Here is a 21281-nt window from a genome sequence, read left to right on the forward strand (position 1 = left end):
AGGTTTCTTATTCCATGTTGAGATCTTCTTTAAATTTTTAAGATTAAATTACTAAATCAAATTTCACAAGATGATTTCTATATAAAAATTGTCTTTTTTTAAAAAATTAATTGATTAGTTTTCTTTTCAGCAAATACAGTCAGTTTGGTACCATTGTTTAGGCTCATCCATGATCTACCCCCTCCCATTGGACCCTCCTTGTTGATGTAAATGGGTCGAGCTTTATGGAGTTAGTCCACAGTTATTGGTATGATAAATGTCTCTGTATATCATGACCCAACATGTGACTGTGACATTCTTTCTGCCCCCTCTTCCACAAAATTTCCCTGAGCCATGTTGGGTTCATTTTTGGTCTGCTTCAGTGCTGAGGTGTTGGGGGCCTCTGAGGCTCTGGCTCTCTGATTTGCTAGGAGTTGATTTTTCTCTGTGTTGGTCTCCTTCCCCTTTGTGCTGGTATCTGGTTCATCAGGAAAACATCACCCTTGCTTGTTTCACCAATTGTCCTTAGTTTCAGTCAGGCCCCTTTTGAGGTATGTTGGGGCAGCTCTCTCCTTAGGATCTGCATCTATCTGAAAAAGAGAAGCAGATTCTCCAATGGAGAGTAAGTTAGCACCTGCAAAATTGAGAAAACAATTACTTTTTTGATAGAGAGTTTGATAGGTGTAGGCCCTCTTGTACCCCATGATGATGGTAGCTTGATATTGGAGAGTGGGCTTATGTTTGGATATGGTTCTGACTTGTTTCCCAGCTCCAGCTATGGGTCCCATACCACTGAGGGGATCAGTTAGCCAAATCAAGAGCAGTTGGTTCCCCACCATGGCTGTGTGCCACTATTGCACTTGTGTGGGCATCACATCAGGTTATTTGTTGCTAATTAGGTTAGACAATGAGTTGCTTGGACAGATATTGGTCATTTCCCCCAGTCGCCCATGTAGCACCTTATGGCACTAGACACACTGTCTGGTGACTGACTCTCTCTTGGCTTCAGCCATGCCATTCCATTTTACGTGTCAGCTGCGTATGGAGTCTTCAGCAATAGGTTCTTACCACTGACCTTTGGTGGGTCATCAAGTGCTCTGACAGAAGTCTGTCATTGTTTTGGGAAACCTTGTAGGCTTCTCTGATCAAAAGCTCATTGTGGATGGTAGCCCCAGGCTGGTAGTGGGGGTTATAGGTCAGTGCTCACTAAGAAATTAAGGAAAAACATAACTAATATACAAGAGTTAGAGAGGAGAGAGAGAGAGGGGAGAGGTAGACAGGGAGGGAGGGAAGATGTAGAAGATTTAGGTTAGTCTTGATCCTACCCTCTCCAGTGTCTTGTCCTTTGGTTCAGGTGTTTCCTGAAAGGGTCTAGTGAAGATTCAGCCATTTGGTCTGTCTTTTAGGAAGTAGAATTTTATGGTACCATTGCTGTTTGGGTCCAGATTTCCACCCTTCAATGCCCTCCCTGCCCTCTCCATCCATCCTATTGTCTAGTCCACTTAAGATTATATCTTAAATGTTAAATGTTTACATCAGAAAACATTGTTTAAGTTTTAAAATAAAGGTCTTCTTAAAACATTAATAATATATTTTATAACGTCCTTAAAGCATATAAGACAAATTCAAGTTCATGGGTCAATATTCACTCCTAAATTAACAAGAAGAAAAAAAGTTGTAGACTGAAGATTAATGTCATACCTTAGATGAGATAGATTATTGAAGTCACAGGAAAACTTCCATCCTGAATCTGAGATGCATGTAGATGCAGTTGGAAGAACAAATTCTGTGGTCTCAGATATTAAGAAGAATTTGCACTTTGATAGTACCTGAAGAATCCCCAACAGGTTGTCAGGGTGAAGACTAAGGATGGGGAGAAAAATATCCTCCTGCCACCATGACTTCAGGACAAAGAGGTAGCAAGCCCTCTTGAAACATTCAGAGCATTTAAACTTCATTGGCAAATAACACCACCAAGAAAAAAAACAACAACAACAAAAAATCACAGAATGTTAATGGGCCCAGTATTGTGTGTATCTTGTACAGGTTATGTCAGTCACTTTGATGTCACAAATTCAGTGCCCATGTTATGATAATGTTTCACAGCATTCCTCCCCATCCTGGCTCTGACATTATTCATTCCCTCTCTTCTGCTTTTGTTCGTGAGCCATGGAGGCATGTTATCCAGATATCTCACTTCATACTCAATTTTCTGAAACCACATAGTTTCATCACTTTTGTGACTCCATTTGAGTATTCTTAGTTACTGCCAAATGGTGACTCCAAAAAGCTACTCCAAATAAAGTTGACAATGGTGTTAATCTAAGATCACAGATAAACATATGTACAATGTATTTTGATGGCCATATGCCATGTCCATTTGTCCAAACAACAGTATTAACTTCACACTTTGGGGCTTAGGTCCGCCCCAGCCACAGGTTTTTGCATAGGTTTTCAGTACCAGGAATGAATTCTCTCCCATAAAATGAGCCTCAGATCAAATCAGAGAATAATATTTCTCTAATGCAGTCAGTGGAAGATAGAGGAGTGGGACTCTCTGCCAGAGACAGCAAGCATGCCATTTAAGGATCATGGGGAATCGAGCGCTGAAGAGCTGCATGACACAGTTCCAGCCCAGCTGTCTCTTCCTTGGAGTCCAATTTGCCTCTCTATAGAAAATATCTTTGACTCTCTATGCTACAGACATCTATGGTTTTCTGTATAATATTTGTCTTTTTCTGTCTTTTATTTGGTGCACCAATCTCTAAGTTTACTTTTCCAGCAAAAATGGGTTTTAGTGAAGTGTTGGTCAATGTATCTGAAAGAAGCTCTGACATAGAATTGGGAAAACAAGAAAATGGGTCAGAAACAATTGTTTTCCTTAAAGGCCTTAAAGGAAGTCAGGCATGGAGTACAGTTTACTGAGGAGAACACAATGAACCTCCTGGAACAGTATAAGAAGTTTTCTGTGACTAATTTTTTTTCTGAATGGTGGCAATTGCAACAAACTATGTCTCTTTACAAGAATCATTACAGGAAAAAAAAAAAAAAAAAAAAAAAAAAGGTCAGAAAGAATTCAATGGGGGGATGAAAATCTAAGTATTAGAGGGACATGGAAAGGGGAATTCCAAAGAAATGGTTGGGAGATAAATGTGGCTTGTTGGATCAATGGTAAATGGAGGGAATCCCCATTTTGTTGTTGTTCTGTCTCCCACCTTTAATACAGCAATAGAAAGTAGGAGCTTATGAAACTGCAAGTGCTTGACTGCACATACATGAGGAAAGTGTAAAAACAGTTAATCAGCATAGGGGCCCGATGGCAATACTTGAGGTAAATAATTATGGGATTTTTTTTTTATTTGATTTATTAGTTTTTTTTTTTTTTTTTCATCAAATACAGGCAGTTTGGTACCATTGTTTAGGCTCATCTATGATCTACCCCCTCCCATTAGACCCTCCTTGTTGATGTAAATGGGTCGTGCATTGTGGAGTTAGTCCCCAGTTATTGGTATGCTAAATGTCTCTGCAAATCATGATTGTTTGATGTTAAGAAATAGCAAAAGGTTTCTATGAGTTCTGTGGAACTGTACCTTGAAGATTGCTCTTTCATGACATGAACAGAAAATAAAAGACTGAGGTTAAGACCTGTGGCAGCAGAGAGAGAGAGAGAGACACTCAGCTGCCTTCAGCATTAGCCTGTCAGCTTGCACCAGAATTTGACTTTGAGTTGTTATTATGCTGCTACCTTTAACACCTCTCTTCAGGGACCCTCCTTCAAGCCAGGGCTGGACCCCAGCAACTCTCTGCAGTGGCATATCCATCTATAGGTAGGACCCTCATCTTTGGTAAATTATCCTCAACATATACCCATGCAGGCAACCCTAACTCAATTCAGTAGATCACACCCCCATACAAGAACAAAGAAAAGACAGAACTATCAAATGACAAGAGGGACTAGCTGGGAAAAAGAGATTCAGTGAAAGGGAGATGGGTGAGAAGATAAGAGGAGGTAGTGGGATATAATCATCAAAATATATGAATTAATAAAAAATTAAAATTCAAAAAAGAGAGCTGGAGAGTTGGCTTAGTGGTTAAGGAGCTTGCCTACAAACCAAAGAACCCAGGTTCAATTTCTGAGGACCCATGTAAGCTATAAGCATAATGGGGCTCCTGCATCTGGAGTTGGTTTGCAGTGGCTGGAGGCTCTGGGGTGCCCATTCTCTTTCTCTCTCTCTCTCTCTCTCTCCCTTCCTATTTCCCCCCTCAAATAAACAAATAAATAAATAAATAAAATTTTAAAAAATAGTGATAATTTTACTATAGCTTAGCTAAAATAGTGGAAGGATAGAAAAGATTCAACTCTAGTTCACTCTGGTTTTCATGTGTTACTTTGAGGGACACATGTGTGGCAATCACATACCATGTATGCAGGTGAATGTAGGTTCATTAACAGAAAACTACTCAATCATATTAATACAGGGAAAAAGAAGGCTTCCTTTTTTCCCTAGGTTCTCACCACATCAACAGAATTGCTCTGCTACAGGAGCTTATGGCTGAAGAGAACTGTGCTATTCAAACTGTGTTTAATAAGGAGTCTCCATGGAAACCCATAGACCACAAGGCAAATAAGAGCAAGGAAGCCTCGGTAACTTTAGACTGTAATACATATTACCACAGCAAGAAGTAAACAAGGTCTAACTCCTGTTACCAAATGTTTTATGGTGAAAGCCCGAAATTTAGCAGCCCAAACAAATTTGGCTTGGCCAAGCATCTGCAATTAGAGACAGGTCATAAAAAACAAAACAAAACAAAACAAAAAAACCACAGGACATTAATTCAGTAGGCCACACTGGCAAGAGGAACTGATAGTGGATTCACAGACGCTCAAATCCATCTTCAGAGAAATGACCTGAGTTCTAGGTTTAGATAGAGGGTAAGGTACCACACACACACGCGTGCTCGCGCGTGCACACACACACACACACACACACACACACACATATATATATATATACATAATCTTATATAGTGCTAATCATAGTGCAGTTTTGCCCATCATTAGCCCATCAGTATCTCATGAATGTGGACTTATAAGTTGTAATCACTGCATGAAACCCACTTCTCAGAGGAGGCATTTTCCATTACCCAGCATATAATTCCTGACAAAATTTTCATACTTTGGGTCCATTGTTTTTACAGGCTTAAAATAAAGGACAATAATATCTCTTCAGAACATCTTCCCTCCAGTGAGAGTGCTTACATTTCTAGTAATAAACATTAGAATTCTATTCTCCTCAGTCTGTTTTATCCAGTAGGTCCCACTTGCCTTTATATCCAGAATAATGAGGTATGATAAAGCATTAATAAAAAGTCAAGAAAAAAATAAAGTATCAAAACTAGATCAGAAATGCTGATATTTTCAGACTATCAATGCATGATTAGTGTGCTAAGTGTTTTAATAAAGTAAGAACAAATAAGCAAATAAAAAGAGAGATGGAAACTCCATACCAAAAAAAGGCTACATGAAAGGTACCATAAAAATCACACACACACACACACACACACACACACAATGGCGGGGATGTGGTGGTGCATGCCTTTAATCCAAGCACTCAGGAGTCAGAGGTAGGAGGATTGCCATGAGTTTGAGGCCACCCTGAGACTACATAGTGAATTCCAGGTCACCCTAATCTAGAGTGAGACCCTACCTTAATACACCAAAAAATAAAATTCTTTTAAAAAAGGCCTTTGTGGACCCATCATCAGGCTAGACAGTTATAAGCTAAGAATCACTGATGTGGACATCTTACTATTTACTTTTAAATATGAGAAAAAAAGTGTTAAAAACAAAGGAATGAGAAAGTAAAAGTATATTAAGAAATAAGCAACAATTGTAAACAGTGTAATGTAAACACACTAGAAATATCACAACAGAAGCTAAACAGAAACAGAAAATATATTTGAGATACTAATGGCTGAGAATTTTCCAAAGTCATATTAGATATGAAATCTCATACAGAACCCTCTGAACAAAACAAAAACCACCAAGCTGAATAAATATCACTAGTACCAGAAATACTATATTTAAACTACAGAAAAGTAAAGGGAAATACTCTGTTATATAGAGAATCATGGATCATACTTTGCTTTTATAACTGTAGAACCAAGAATAGAGTGAAATATTAAAGTATTTGAAAGTAAACCTACCAATTGAAAATTCTGTGTCCAGAAACGTAATTCTTTAAACAAAAGAAGAAGTAAAGTGTTTCTTCATATAATAACAAAAAGAGAAATTCACCATACTTAGTTTTCTTGTGCAAGCAAGTATTCAAAGAAGATATACAAAAGGAAAAAAATATTCAGGAATATGAATCTACACAAACAGAAAAGAACACTAAGGAATAAACAATTGTGAACAGTAATTATTATTATTATGAATTATTAGTAACTGATCTAGTATAACTATTCTGCTGGAAGGAAGATTTTCTAAAAAGACACTAATAAGTTCCCTTCTGCTATTAGACTCCTAAAAAATAAAGGCTCCAAGAAGTTGTAATTTCTACTCAAGACATATTCTGGGAGACTGAAGCCACGTACCAATCAGAGGAGCAGCCTGTCTCCCAGGAAGAAAATGCACACAGTTCTGACAACTTTTCAGATCACCTTGTAGAAGAAACTAGAATGAAGATAAGAATGTGTCCATGATGGGTACCGCCAACTATTCAACCATGATCATAATTGCTCTGTTATGCATATTTCTTGCTTCTACTTTAATCTAAACCTCATATCAGGACTGATGGTCTCTGGACTTAAACATTTTTTATATTGTCTTCTTAATATTGTGACCACACTAAGGAAACCTTTTTCTCTGCTTTTTCTGTTTACTTGCCTAGTTGATTGACTCATTGAAGACAGATGACTGAGCAAAGATTGTTGGGGCTACAAGCACAGGCTCTAACCCTAACAAAACTGGACCCTCTAGGACTCAGAGTTTCTTTCTTTTTTTTTTTTTAAGCAATAGTATTAACAATGTGGAGGGTGATTTTGTCATGTGGATAAAAATAGTAAATAGCGTGAGTTTTATAAGTGACAGGATGATTGAACTGAGACTACACTGTAATAGTATACAGATTGATGACTCTTCAATTATGATATAGTTACATTCTATTAGACTCATGATAAGATGAAATATGAAATCAAAAATGAACTTAGTATCCTCACTTTCTGTTTACTAATTTCCTTTAAATTACAAGGAAGTTTTTGATGTGTTAAATGAATCTAAATGCCAAGGACAACCTAGAAGAATATCTAAGTTCAAGATTTGGCATGCGTTTTTTATGAATACATGTTACTTTGCAGGATTATAAATTCAAAGCCTGACCAGGGGGACCACTGAAAGGGAACATCTTTATGTGCACTTTCCTTGAAGCCAACAGATTCTTTTAAGTTGAACTTAGAATACTTGTAAATCTATAATTTAACTTTAAAAATTGTTCATAGACCAAAAAGGAGTAAGTTAAACTTCAACTTGAAACAAAAACAGTAGAAAAAAATGGAAGACACACAAAAAAAGAAAGCAACAGTGATAATGAATAGAAAACAGATTTCAAAGAGAACATGTAAACAACTCCTATATCAATATCACTTTAGATGCACATTAGCTAAATATAGCAGTAAACCAGGATAGGAACAATCTTATGGCAATGTGTCCTTTAATATGAACTCTGACATAAACTCTGAGTTGCTGTGTTAAAACTGAAGTAAATGTTGAAAAGCAATATAGTGCCTGGAGAGTAAAAGATTATGCTTTGAAAAGAGAAGAAAAGAAAATTAAAAGACTACAAAAGAAAACAGACCAAAAAAGAAAAGTAAAGCATACATTTAATAATGAAGTGTTGTGAGGGAAAAAAGTTTATGGAACTATAAAAAAGAAAAGAAAAATTGCTCTTAGTCACTTGTATATTAGAGGGTAAAGGATAGGAAAAATAATATATAATAACATATATCAGCCACTAGTGCATAAAAATCAAAAGAAAGCTATAATAATTTTAAAATAATTCCAGATAACAAATATTATCAAAGATAAAAAGGTCAATTTGCTAAGCAGAATAATCAATATTTATTGTGGTCATAGCTAAAAACAGAATGTTCACATGAGTCACTTCTGAGAATACTGCCAAGAAAAATGACAAGTTCACAGTTAAAGCTGCAGTTAGAGAAAGATTTTCTCATTGGACCTATATCTATTGAAAAAACTGATTGAATCATGATTCTAAACACAAAAGATCCATGCAAATGCTGCCAACTAGTAAGGAAATGATCACAGTTTCCCTACAGAAAAGTGATATTGCTCAACCTGAGCAAAGATATTACAACAAAGTAGAGCTTCACAGTGATATTTTTCATAAGAAATTCTCAACAAAATGCTAACAATAAAAATCTAATATATAAAAGAATTATGAAACACAACCAAGTAGGGTTTATTCCAGATACATAAGTATATCTCAGTCTTTGAAATTCAGTTACAGGATTTATCCACATCAAAAGCTAAAACAGAAAAGTAGGTCACTATATCAATATTGTATAGTAAAAGCATTTCAAAAGACTCAACAAATATTCTTGAAGCAAAACAAAAGCCTCCCAGCAACCAGGAAATAAAAGGTCTTCTTCACCAACATGAAAAGTGTTCTACAGAAAACCTTCACGATGAGAAATGAAAACATATGCTATGAGCTCCAATATGATTAGCTATTCAGAAAATTCCAAAAAGTGGTTAAAAATTTCACAAATAAGCAAATATAACAGGTTTATATAAAGCAAGAGTAACATTCAATGTCACACAAGCTGCAGGGACCTCTTGTTCTCTCTCATCTCTCTCACTACACATTACATATGTCAAAGAAATTCTAAAAAAAAGCAGAAATCACCATATATCATCAAGAAAAATATTAGACATTGAAAAATAAAATACACAGCTAGTCAAATTCCCACAAGAGAAGTGAAATAAAAAAAAGCTTTGTGACAGGCACTTTGTTGGAGAATACACTCAGATAGTAAATAAGCATGTCACAAACTCCCAATGTGACAGAACATTGCACCCTACCCCTGTGGGGGTGGTAACAACTGAGTTACAAGCTTAAACCCTGGCAAAAATGTGAAATGACAGGATATCATGAGTGATGAGAATGGTAAATGTGACGTGACTTTTTTTTCTCAAATATAAACAGAGGTTTAAAATCACCTTGTTACATATTACTGAAGGAGCTATAAATTTAAACATACACAGAACATGCACATAAGCTTTCTCAGAAGCTTTATTCCCAGGGAACAAACTGAAAGCAACCAAGATATCCTTTAAGAAGTAAACAGAGAAGAACAAAGTGTAACATATCCATAAAATAGAACACTGTACAGTAATTTAAATAAGTGAACTATGGGGTCAATACAAGGCATACAATAATTAAAAATGCAATTCCTAAAGTAAATTTGAGTAGCATTTATTTTACATGATGCCAAAAACATAACCTTCTAAAAATTTTAAAGATAGTTCAAAGGATGAAAGATAATGCAGACTATTTTAATGTTATAATTGCTGCTAAAATGATACATTGGATATTAGATTTGAATTAAATATAGCATTAAATACAAAAGAGTAAAATAAAATTGGTTGTCAGAAAATCAAAGATATGATGATATTATCTAAAGATATTATTCTATAATGATACAATTAATGGCATCATGCAGTGGTTAAAACTGGTTGCCCTATACAAGACAAAAATGAATTCTCATATGAACTTTTATTAATAAAAATTCATCAGCATAAGCTCACCAACTATAACATATTAAGCTTACTAATATAGGATGTGAATAATTGGGAATGTGTGCTAGGATATGGGGTTAAAGTATCTATGGAAATTATCAAGACAAAATATAATATTTCTCTGAAAATATAAAGTTTCTCTAAAACATACATTCTACTGAATTTTTTACACAAATATATATTTAAAATTCCAAGGTACAATAAAGTAATAGACACCTAAAGAGGTTTAAGTTTATTTTAGATACTTTTAAAATTTAATTTCAGACCAGTTTTTCTTGAAAGTATGTGGAAAATATAGCTGTATCAATTGAAATCACATATGAATAGCTTAGAATATTCTCCAAGATTGTGAAAGAGTTGTCTTTGTTTGCTTTAATATTCACTGTGACAGAAGTCACTGCCACTAAGAAATGAATCTAACAGAGATATTTATGACTAATTTTAGTGAGTGGAGCTGGAGTTATAGAGAAGAACATTTTCAATAATTATTTTGCTGCTTTTTGTGTAGAGTTGTCATATTTTTTAATGTAGCACATAGTTATATACAATAGAAGCATATGGTCACTGATGTGTGCTTGCTGGCAAAGTGAAGAAATGCAGCTTTCTGTGTTACTCTTAATAGCCAGCTGTGCTTTCAAAAGAACAGTCTTAACATATGATTGTTATATACCAGTCCTTTTTCACAGTGTAATACAGTGTATCTTTTTCTTCTAATGTTTTGTTAGCTAAGGGTGTGAACATTTCCTTCAGACCAATATTTCACATACAGTTTACATATATTATGGAAAATTTTATTTTCCTTGAAGAAAAGCATTCAAACAGAATGATTCTCTCTGTTAAAGTCTTGCATTCTATAAAATAGGAGCTTAATTTTCCCCTATAGCAAGCCTTGAGTCCTACTAGGAAAACAAAATGGATGCATTTATTGAAGAATTGAAATCACTATCCCACTGAATTGCTATTTACTCTTTGGAGAAAGTATAAGGAGAAATTCCTCTGCCCCTCTTCAATTCCTTCCCCCCAAAATACCCTATCATTATTGCAATCACATCCTCACGATAATCATCAGTCTTCATATTCCTAACCTCATCAAACTCTACATTCCTCATTCCGTATCTGTTTATTTGTTGTTTATTTTTTTCCATTTCCTAGTAGATTTAGGACCTTTGTTAGTAACTACCTTTTTTTTTTTTTAGATCATGGTTTCAGAAAACCTAAATATGCTTTGTGACGATGTGATTTATCACTCTGATAAAGTGATATTGTACAGTGCCACACTGACTGCTCAGTTCCTCAGTTATGTCCATAAGTAAAATGATCAGAATAAAAGTGTGACCAGCAAGAAGGGCAGGAAGGTTTCTTGGCCAAATGAAACTGAGAGGCCTATATGTCTGGAGAACCTGTTTGACTCTGTCCCATAGACATTTTAATTGAAATTTATTGCCTAGAATTTAGAGCTTGTACGTAAATTTTGTCAACCTGTTATCCCCAAAGTATTTCCAACATTTTCTGTGGCATATCCTGATTAAACCTCATAATTGTAGCCAGGTGTGGTGGTGCATGCCTTTAATCTCAGCACTCAGAAAGCTGAGGTAGGAGGATTGCTGTAAGTTTGAGGCCAGCCTGCACAGTGAATTCCATTTCAGCCTGGGCTAAAGCCTCAAAAAAAGAGGGTATGATAAAGACTATCCTCAATCTTCTCCTGTTTCTCTCTCTCTTTCTTTTATGCCTTTCTCCTTTATATTGCCTATATTTTTCTTTCATCATCTCCCTTGGCACTGACCTGTAACTCACAGTACCAGTATGTGGGTAACATCCACAATGAATATTGATCAGAAAGACCTACATGGTTTCCCAAAAGAAGACAGAATTCTGTCAGAAGTCTTGATTACACACCAAAGATGAATGGTAAGACCCTGCTGCTAAAGACACCATATGCTGTTGGGACAGAACATGGAGAGACCTGGCTGGAAACTGGAAGAGAGTCAATCACCAGCAGTTAGCTTGTCTATTGCTAGAAGGTGTTACAGGAGTGACTGGGGGAAAAATGACTAACATCTGTCTAAGCAACTTGTGGACTAAGCTACTTAATAACAATAAACCTGGCATGATGCCCACACAAATGCAATAGTGGCACACAGCCATCCATGGTGGGTTACAAATTGCTCTTGATTTGGCAAATGGATCTGCTCATTGGAACAGAACTCATGCCTGGAACGTGGACACAAGTCAGAACCATATCCAAAAATGAGCTCTCTCTCCAATATCAAGCTCCCCCAAATAGTGGGCTACAAGAGGGCCTATACCTGTTAAATTCTCTCTAAAATAATAATGGTTATCCCTTTTATCTGGTGTTGACCTCACTCTCCATTGGAAAATTTGTTTCTCTTTTTCAGATGGATGCAGAACCTGAGGAGAGAATCAGTCCATCACACCCCACCAGGGCACCAGTTGAAGCCATAGAGATAGTGGAGTAATGAACAAGAGCTGCTTTCTCAATGAACTTTGTATCAGCACAAGGATGAAGGAAATAGTCACAGAGAACACTCAACTCCTACCAAATCAGATATCCAGATACACAGAGACTCCCAAGACCTTGTCACTGAAATAGACCTAAAAAGACCCCAACATGGCTCAGGGAAATTTGCGGAAGAGGGGGCGGACAGATTGTTAGAGCCATAAGTTGGGTCATTATGCACAGAGACATTGCCTCTCCCCCATTACTGGTGACCAATCACACTATGCAGAACCCACAAACCATCTAGTGCAATGACAGGGAGAATGCTAACAATGGCACCATCTTGAATGTATACACACTATATACATAACTCAAATAAAATAAAATAAATAAAATAAAATAAAATAAAAAAAGGAAGAAAGAAAGAAAGGAAGGAAACAAGGAAGGAAATAAAAAGAAATTTAGAATTGTGTTCTAATTCTCTTACATTTATGGACATTTATTGTAGCAGTCAGCATAGCATTTCAGATCTTATTTGCTATTAGTAGAATATATTACTCAACTTAAAATGCCTGCTTCCCATTGCATATTTCCACAATGATAACTTTTAATCTTGCATGTGAAGGCCTTATTGATTTTTTTATTTCTTTTTAAGCAAGTTTGATGGACAAACTCTTGGTTTTAGAATAAGAATATCAAATATATATAGATTGATTTTGATCTCCCTGAAAAATTTCAGGAAGAATAAAAGAAAATATGAACCATAACCTAAGGATATAAATGACACTTTATTAAATATTTTACTTACTTATCTATTTATTTAAGAGACAGGGAGAGAGACTGGAAGAGGAAGAGACAGATAGAGAGAATGAGCACATCAGGGACCCAAACCATTGCAAAGCAACTTCAGATGCATGTGCCACTTCGTGCATCTGGCTTACATCAATTCTGGGGAATCAAACCATGCTCCTTAGACTTTCCAGGCAAGTTCCTTAACTGCTAAGCCATCTCTCCAGCCCATAAATGATACTTATAAGAGAAGGTAACTCTGGATGTGAATTAATGCAAATTATTTGTGCTAAAAATACATGCTTCCAATCAATTTCTGAGTTACCAAATAAGAAAACTTCTTGTAAATTTTCTAACATCTACAGAAGTGAGATTCATGAATTCCTGAGAAGTATGTGAATTCATAAGCAATTGCCAGAATATAATTGAAAATGTTCTGCTAGTTCATTGCTAATTTAAAAAGCAGAATCATTATAGCATATAGAGAAAAGTTTTCTGACTACAGCCTGACTTCCAAGACTTACATCATCAGTCTAATTTTCCTACCTGAATGGCTTCAGTCATTAAAAGGATTTTTCTAGAGTTTTGTGACCTGAGCGATAAAATGGTGAAAATTATACTTTATTATAACAGTTCAGGAAGATGCTGCCCAGTCTCCTGAAGGACACTTAATCAGTTTTAGGGTTGTGTAATCCCTAGTGCCTGTCATGAACCATTTTGGGTGTGTTCCATCCCTAGTGTCTGAGGCTTCTACATACTCTCCAGATTATCTCAGCCTTGTTCATTCCCCTAAGGACAATCCTCAGGAAATTGAAGACAGCTATCCTTATGTTACTTGAGCATTATATCTGGCCTCAGTTCGTATTTCTTTGGGGGCAATAATAACTGAACATTAAGTGTTATCAGGACAGAGATTTTGCAACAATTTACCCCTAGACTTCCCTTTGAGAAGATGTTTGGTTAGACTTTTCTTAATTCACATTATTGTGTAAACAAAGCTTCTTTTATCCACTCTGCAATTCACTTGCTATTCCTGGATGCTCAGAGACACTGCCTTCAATAAATCACATACCTGCATGAATTATTTACCAGTCCTTTCTTGGGAAACCCAATCTAAACAAATTAGCTTGAGGTTAATGCACCTTATATAATATAAAATATTGTAAACCAGGCCTGCACACTGTAAGTACTCAATTATTGCTAGCAACTATTTTAGTGATTTGTATTGTTTACACAGAAGTGAATCATATATTATTTAAGAAGATAATTTGATATGTACACAATGCTGAAGATGAAAATTATATATAAACAACTCCAGCAAAGTGATTAATCTCATTAATGATTAGTAATGATTTTATGAAGTAGTCAATTTCAAATATCTTAGTCAATAGATTAATAATTTTTTTTAATATTGAGAAATATTGTTAAAAAGGAAAAGAGTGAGGACTTCCAGTTAAGATGGTGGCATAGGTACCACACCAAAGCAGCCTAAGGGGGAAAAAGACCAAAAAAACTCAGCAAAATACACACTTTTACTGAAAAGTGAGGTGTATAGGAAATTGAAGTGGCAGTGGAGAAGTAGAAGAGATCCAGAGTATCCAGAGCCTGCACAGGCCGGCAAAAGCAGCCCTGGAAGCTCCGCCTACCACGGCGGCAGTGGCGGCACACCAGAAAGCTGCCACACTCGGCTCCATCCGCAGGAATAACCAGGTGAGGGGAGCTTCCACTCACACCGGCACTCTCCGCAACTCAGGAAACATGAAAGGAGAGGGGATATGGGCAACAGAGGAGCAGACCATGAGGTAGAAGAACATGTGGAACAGCAAGAGAACTAGAGCAGCTGTGGCTCCCTCCCCTCCCCCACTGCCGGTGCCCAGCTCCAGTGAACAGAGCAGTGGTCCCAGGTCCTGGCCACGCCAACTTGAGTGAACAGCAGGACCCAAGCAGGAGCAGAGTCCTGCAGCAACATCAGAGGCTCCAGCATCAGTAACAGCAGCCCTAGCAGCAGCAGAGGCACTAATGGTAGCAACGGCAGACCCAGCAGCAGCAGCTTTAGAGGCAGCAGCATCAGATCCAGCAGCAGCCTCAGTGGCAGCAGCGACGGTGGACCCAGCAGAAGCAGCTTCAGCAGCAGCGTGGCTGCAGCAGTAGCAACAAAAGCAGCAGCAGCACAGGCAGCAGCAGTGGTGGACCCAGCAGCAGCAGCTTCAGCAGCAGCATCAACAGACACAGCAAGGGCAGCTTTAGCAGCACCAGTTCCAGCAGTGGGTGTGCTGATCTACAGGGCCAGAGTTGTCAGGCTCCATTTGCCCCACAGGAAGAGCCCGCACCCAGCTCCAGAAATCAGAAGAGCAGCCCTATGACCCAGACAGTGACATGACTGAGAACAAAATCATCCAAGGTAACTGGGATTGCACAAGGGAAGGGGCTCACTTGGTCACAAGCTGACTTGGGTCCCTCAACAGACCAGAAATCTTAACCTCTTTGTTTATAGAGGATCTGGTTGTTATAATAATTACTCTTGCATACATACTTGGGGCTGTTTTTGATTGAATGTGTACAGTATTTAGTTAACTTTTAGAATCTACCTGTATTTTATTCCACTCAGCCTACGTGAACACTCCCATTGCAGAGAAACTTAACCCCTAGGAACACCTTTGTAGATACTCTGAGAGTATTAAGAGCCACACCCAAGACCTTAAGCTCCTACCCTGAAAATATATAACATCAAATCAATTGATACAGCTAAGAATACCAAGCTAGCTAGAAAATCCAAGTATTAGCTTAATCAAAGATGCAAAAATATATACATTATAACACAAGAAACACTAAAAAGCAAGACAATATAAATCAACCTAAAAGTGTTAATGCATCAGAAATGACCTCCAGAGAGAATGAGTTAGAGGAAATGCCTGAGAAAGATTTCAAAAGGATGATTGTAAATATGTTCAAGGAGGTCAAAGACCAAATCAAAGGAATCAAAGAAGAAATCAAAGAGGAAATCAAAGGAATCAAATGGACACAGGACATGAATTTAATGAAATAAAGAAGGCATTACAAGAAATAAATAAGGAAATAGAAATAATAAAGAAAAATCAGTCAGAATTAGTAGCCATGAAGAAAACAGTTAATGAAATAAAAAACTCTGTAGAAAATATCACCAGTAGAATGGATGAAGGAGAGGACAGAATATCTAAGATAGAAGACCAGGCGGCAGTTCTAATACAGTACAACAAAGAGAAAGACAAACTTATAGAAAAGTATGAATGGGAATTTCAAGATATTTGGGAAACTATGAAAAGGTCAAATATAAGAATTCAGGGAATAGTAGAAGGAGAAGAATTCCACTCTAAAGGCATAGTAGGCATCTTCAATAAAATCATAGAAGAAAACTTCCCCCAAATTGGGAAAGAGGTGCCAATGCAGGAACAGGAAACCTTTAGAACACCAGACAGACAAAACCTGGAAAGAACCTCTCCTCACCATATTATAATCAAACTTCCAAACACACAAACCAAAGAAGAAATATTGAAAGCATTTAAAGAAAAAAATCAAGTAACTTACAAAGGCAAGCCCATCAGGATTACAGCAGATTATTCAGCACAAACTGTAAAAGACAGAAGGGCTTGGAGTGATGTATTCCAAGTTCTGAAAGATAAGAACTGTCATCCAAGGTTACTTTACCCTGCAAAGCTATCCATTCAAATAGACAGAGAAATAAGGACATCCCATGACAAAAGCAGGTTAAAGGAGTATTTGAAGACAAAGCCAGCACTACAGAAAATAATTGATAGAATCCTCCATGCTGAAGAAAAGGAAAAGCACACATTTAAGGAACCTAGAAAAAATAAGCAATACTCAAATACTAGATAACACAAGAGAGCATAGGTAGAACAGAAACCACACAAAAAAATGGCAAACATAAATACACACCTTTCAATAATATCTATTAATATCAATGGCCTCAATGCCCCAACCACAAGACAAACGTTTGCAGACTGGGTTAAAAAGCAGGATCCCACAATTTTTTGTCTCCAAGAAACTCACCTTTCTATAACGGATAGACATTATCTTAGGGTGAAAGTTTGGAAGACGGTGTTTCAAGCAAAGGGCCTAGAAAACAAGCAGGAGTTGCTATCCTAATATCAGACAGGGTAGGCTTTAGTCCACCGTTAGTCAAGAAAGATAAGGAAGGACACTTAATATTGATTAATGGCACACTCCAACAGGAGGACATTACAATCCTAAACATATAGGCACCTAACATGGGGGCTCCCAAATTCATCAAACAAACACTATTAGAACTAAGTTCACAGATAACACCAAACACAGTGGTGGTGGATGACTTTAATACCCCACACTCATCAATTGAGAGGTCATCCCAGGAAAAAATTAACAGAGAGACATCTGGACTAAATGAGGTCATAGAAGGAATGGACCTAAGACATATATAGAGGACATTTCATTAAAATGCTGCAGAATATACATTCTTTTTAGCAGCACATGGAACATTCTCTAAAATAGACCATATATTAGGACACAATCTTAACAAATTCAGGAAAACTGAAACAATTCCTTTCATTCTATCTGACCACAATGGAATTAAACTACAAATCAGTAGCAAGAAAGGCTATAGAGCATACACAGAACCATAGAAACTAACAATACACTGCTATATGATGAATGGGTCAATGAAGAAATCAAGAAGAAAATCAAAAAATTTATAGAGTCAAATGATTATGAGAACACACCATATCAAAATCTCTGGTACACAATGAAGGCAGTTCTAAGAGGTAACTTTATAGCCTTAAGTGCCTATATTAAGAAATTAGAAAGGTGGCATAAACAAACTAATACTTCACCTTAAATCCTTGGAAAAAGAAGAGCAGGGCAAACCAAAAATCAGTAGACAGGAAGAAATCATAAAGATTAGGGCAGAAATTAATGAAATAGAAACAAACAAACAAAAAAAAATCCAAAGAGTTAATGAAACAAAGAGTTGGTTCTTTGAAAAGATAAGCAAGACTGATAAAGCCTTAACAGATCTAAGTAAAAGAAAGAGAGAAGAGTCACATTAATAAAATCAGAGATGAAAAAGGTAACATCACAACAGATTCCAGAGAAATTCAAAAAATCATAGGAACATACTACAAAAGCATATACTCCACAAAGTATGAAAATCTGAAAGAAATGGATGTTTTCCCTGATTTTTATGATGTACCTAAATTAAATCAAAATGACATTAATCACTTAAATAGACCTATAACAAACATGGAGATCTGAACAGTTATCAATAATTTCCTAACTAAAAAAACCCCAGGCCCAGATGGATTCACTGCTGAATTTTACCAGACTTTTAATGAAGAGCTAACACCATTCCTTCTTAAACTTTTCCAGGAAATAGAAAAAGAAGGAAGTCTACCAAACTCCTTCTCTGAGGCCACCATCACCATGATAACCAAACCATTCAAAGATAGAACAACAACAACAAAAAAATTACAGACCAATCTCCCTCATGAACATAGATGCAAAAATTCTCAACAAAATATTGTCAAACAGAATACAAGAGTCTATCAAAAAAAATCATTCACCCTGACCAAGTGGGCTTTATCCCAGAGATGCAGGGATGGCTCAATATATGCAAATCTATAAATGTAATACAATATACAAACAGGTTGAAGGACAAAAATCACATGATCATCTCACTAGATGCAGAGAAAGCATTTGACAAAATCCAACATCCCTTCATGACAAAAGACCTACAGAGACTGGGAACAGAAGGAACATATCTCAATATAATACAAGTGATTTATGACAAGCCTACAGCCAACATATTACTAAATGGGGAAAACCTCGAAGCTTTTCCACTAAAATCAGGAATAAGACAAGGGTGTCCACTGCCCCCACTTTTATTTAATATAGTTTTGGAAGTCTTGGCCATAGCAATAAGGCAAGAGACACACAAATGGGATATAAATTGGAAAGGAAGAGATCAAGTTATCATTATTTGCAGATGACATGATTCTATACATAAATGACCCTAAAGACTCTACTAGCAAACTGTTAGAACTGATCAAAACCTACAGTCATGTAGCAGGATACAAAATAAATACACAGAAATCAGTAGCCTTCATATATGCTAACAACAAACACACAGAGGATGAAATCAGAGAATCACTCCTATTCACAATTGCATCAAAAAAAAAATAATAAATAAATAAAGTACCTTGGAATTAACCTAACGAAGGAAGGAAAGAACCTCTAAAATGAAAACTTTTAAACACTCAAGCAGGAAATTGCCGAAGACACTAGAAAGTGGAGAAACATCTCTTGTTCTTGGATTGGAAGAATCAATATTGTGAAAATGGCAATCTTACCTAAAGCAATCTACACATTTAATGCAATCCCTAATAAAATTCCAAAGGCATTCTTCATGGAAATAGAAAAAACAATCCAAAAATTATTTGGAATCACAAAAAACTCGAATGTCTAAAACAATACTGATCACCAAAAATAAGGCTGGTGGTATCACCATACCTGATTTCAACCTATACCACAGAGCCATAGTAACAAAAACAGCATGGTACTGGCACAAAAACAGCCATGTAGATCAGTGGAACAGAATAGAGGGCCCCGATGTAAGTCCAGGTAGCTATAGCCACCTGATATTTGATAAAAATGCCAAAAATACTCATTGGTAAAAAGAGAGCCTCTTCAGCAAATGGTGTTGGGAAAACTGGATATATATCTGCAGAAGAATGAAAATAGATTCTTCTGTCTCGCCATGCACAAGAATTAAGTCCAAATGGATTAAAGACCTTAACATCAGACCGGAAACTCTGAAACTACTAGAGGAAAAAGTAGGGGAAATCCTTCAACATATTGGTCTTGGCAAAGACTTTCTGAATGCAACCCCAATTGCTCAGGCAATAAAACCACAGATTAATCACTGGAACCTCATGAAATTACAAAGATTTTGCACTGCAAAGGACACAGTGAAAAAAGCAAAGAGGCAACCTACAGAATGGGAAAAGATCTTAACCAGCTATATATCTGATAAAGGATTAATATCTAGGATATACAAAGAACTCAAAAAGTAAAATAATAAGGAATCAAACAGGCCAATCAAAAAATGGGCTATGGAGCTAGATAGAGAATTCTCAAAGGAAGTAAAATGAATGGCATATAAGCATCTAAAAAAATGTTCTATGTCACTAGTCATCAGGGAAATGCAGATTAAAACTACAGTGAGATTCCATCTCACTCCTGTCAGATTGGCAACCATCATGAAAACAAATGATCATAAATGTTGGCGGGGATGTGGAAAAGAGGAACCCTTCTACACTGCTGGTGGGAATGCAATCTGGTCCAGCTATTGTGGAAATCAGTGTGGAAGTTCCTAAAACAGCTAAAGATTGATCTACCATATGACCCAGCTATAGCACTCCTAGGCATGTATCAGAAGGAATCATCTCATTTCCTTAGAAGTACGTGCTCAACCATGTTTATTGCTGCTCAATTTTTAATAGCTGGGAAATGGAACCAGCCTACATGTCTCTCAACTGATGAGTGGATAATGAAGATGTGGCACATTTATACAATGGAGTTCTACTCAGCGGTAAAGAAAAATGAAGTTATGAAATTTGCATAAAAATGGATCGACCTTGAAAGGATTATAGTAAGTGAGGTAATCCAGGCCCAGAATGCCAAGTGCCTCATGTTCTTTCTCATATGTGGATCCTAGCTACAGATGATTGGGCTTCTGTGTGAGACAGAAAATACTTAGTAGCCCAGGCCAGTAAGTTAAAAAGGAGATATCAAGGGAAGAGAAAGGAAAGGAGGAGGATACTTAGTAGGTTGATATTGTATATATGTAAGTACAATGATTGTAATGGGGAGGTAATATGATGGAGAATGGAATTTCAAAGGGGAAAATGTGTGGAGGGGAGGGAGGGAATTACCATGGGATTTTTTTTTATAATCATGGAAAATGTTAATAAATTTTTTTTTAAAAACAGAAAAGAGTAAATCGTAGAATAGTAAGTCATTATGTATGAAGTGTTAGGACACACAGGAAATAACTATGTTATTAATGCACTGTTGAGTAGAGGTCTATATGCATTTATAATGAGTCCACTCATGAATGCCTCACATGAACTCTGCCACCACAAAAGAATTGTAAACAAAATCATATATATAATATTTCTGACTAGGAATGCATGGAAAGGGGCAAGT

This window comes from Jaculus jaculus, chromosome 6, assembly GCF_020740685.1.
Source record: "Jaculus jaculus isolate mJacJac1 chromosome 6, mJacJac1.mat.Y.cur, whole genome shotgun sequence".
In the NCBI taxonomy this organism is placed as follows: Eukaryota; Metazoa; Chordata; class Mammalia; order Rodentia; family Dipodidae; genus Jaculus; species Jaculus jaculus.